The following is a 2,606-nucleotide window of genomic DNA, read 5'->3' as shown; positions in this document are numbered from 1 at the left end:
ACATCCACTATACATTTTCTGCATACATTTTGGATATTTATGTTTCTAAATGGCCCTGAGCAGCAGTTATGGAAGCAGATTTTTGGAAGTAAATCACTGCCATAATGTTTTGATTTGCAAAGGTATTTTATTTTGTATATCGATATGTAAACACAGTTACAACTTTAGTATAGATACAAACATTCAAGTTGCATATTTTTGAGACACGATATTCATTACTCATATTCAAGTGGTCAATTACACACCAGAAATATCAAGCCATAGATATTCACGCTGAAGTGCAAATGCGCGTTCACTCACCTGGTAATAACGAGACGGCTCGCCAGTGATGACGCTCACGCTTACGCGGGTTCCCGACAGCGGCCATTCATGTGCACTTGGGAAACAGCCGGTTAGGAATCTAAAAGTTCGTCCCAGCAGGTTTTTTTTTATCCAATAAAACCCAGTCAGAACTAAACAGAACTTAGTAGGATCAGTTTCAAGTTTGCAGGCCTTTATTTCCTTGATGCCTATCACTATCCTTTTCCTTTTATCTATGAGAAGCACACAGTATTGCCACTGTATGGAAGCAAACACTTGCCCTTATCTAGAGTTGGTTTACCAGTACACAACAATTAAAACTGAGCAAAGTCATGCCAACAGACGTTACAACGTCAATCAAAAGTAAAGTATGTGATATGATGGTTGATTCTTTTATATTGAGTAAAACGTTCATGTTCCACCATGTTCAACCGCGTCACTAGTAAACCATACATCACCAACTGGGCAACTCTGTTATCAAAATTTGGCCCGAGTTGCCGAAAGGAAGTAGAATCATAAAAGCGTCATGAGGTGTCGTTCACGCAAACTTTCCTACATCGCGAAAATGTTTTCCCCATAATTTCAAGCGATATGAATGCACCATTAGTATAAGAAAATTTGTGATGGCCTTGCTGCGGCAAACTTTCTCACTAAACGGACTTCCTAGTTCATACACCTGTTTCCTTCATATATATATATATATATATATATATATATATATATATATATATATATATATACATGAATTGTATGTTTAATGAATAAATATTATATGTATTATTTGCATATATTTTTACAAACACACACACACACAAACACTTTCCAAAATAAAAGCGCTCCATGAGGACAAAGATAGACTATCTGTCTATGTAACATGAAATAGATATTTTCTTCATATCAAAACGTCAGGTCAATATCAGCTTTAACTGTTGATTTGTCTGCGGTTTACAAAAAGGTTTCATTTTGGTTAGCTGCTAAATGTGTAGGCTGATTGTGCAGGATACACTTATATTACATATAAATAATGTTCTAGAAGTAGAATGGACTCTACATTATCCTTATCTAAAATTATTTTCTAAGGTTGGCCCCCAATGGTCATGAGATAATTTTCCTATGCCAAATGTTTGTGGCCTATGCTTCAATTATTTAATAATCACATTAAGATGGTGACCAAACAGTAGGCTCAGGGTATTTTACCCATTCTTTTTTTTAAATAAGTGGTGGGGACCATGTGTATTAAGTGGCACATCCAACACTGTAATACCGGTAACCGTGACAACATAATAGCCATAGTTAGGCCTGAAATCTGCTGTAGGTAAGAAATGAAAGCAGAAAAGATTAGGGAGAGCACTATTTTGAAATGAAACAACCACAAAACGCCCTTTACTGCCTCCCAACCTACATTTCTCCACCATTGAGAAGATAACATACTTGTGTATGTGATTGACAAGCAAGATGGATTCCCTGACCAGTCTAGGGAAGAGATCAGTGTAGGGTGGTATTATGGCATATAAGGACATTTAGAAATCACGAAGGAATGTTTTTCAATACCACAAAGGTATTGAAAAACAGACTTTCTATTAAACTTTTTTCCAAACATCTTTCAAGAGTACAAAAAGAAACTTCGAGACACAGATTTCTGCTGGACGATTTCATACATGCTACAAAAACATCCATCACCAGCAGCTCTGCAGCCCACCTGACTGATTATTTTCTGTGATTGGTTTTGAAAACCGTTATTATGTCTCAACAATTGTGTGTTGAGTCAAAACTAGAGAAACTACATTTATTTCTGCTTCAATAATAAACGTCACCTCATCCACGTTGACTGATATCATGAATTACCACCTGCCAGTTTGACACCGTGATGGAGGTACTGTAAATGACAGCTGGTCAGACAGACTGCAGGAAGTTAAAATTTGTCAAATTTGTCCAACCTTTACAAAAATAATCAAATATTCTACCTGAATAATTATGAGGGCCGGCCTAGTCACACCGTCCACTTCTGCAAGATAGTGAGGCCAAGTCTAATTGATTCATCGTACTACGCTAATTTTGTATAGCCTTTTGGCCCCTCAGTGCAATCCTCCATCTAAGAGTAATCCTGTCTGACCAACCAAACCCGAGTTTCCTTTCCATGCTCTTCAGCTGCTCCGTCAGGACTCGCCTCGACCCGTACTGGATTCCCACCATTCTCCCGCCCCCCGGATTCTCAATAAATTCCTCTGTACCTCAATCTGTCAGGCCTACCCTGTTTCGTGCTGTTGGGTCCACTACCTCCCCCCATGATTATAACAGGCCTATTT

The sequence above is a fragment of the Gadus macrocephalus genome, chromosome 11 (assembly GCF_031168955.1).
Source record: "Gadus macrocephalus chromosome 11, ASM3116895v1".
NCBI classification, from domain to species: Eukaryota; Metazoa; Chordata; class Actinopteri; order Gadiformes; family Gadidae; genus Gadus; species Gadus macrocephalus.
Note: the sequence above shows the minus strand (reverse complement) of the source record.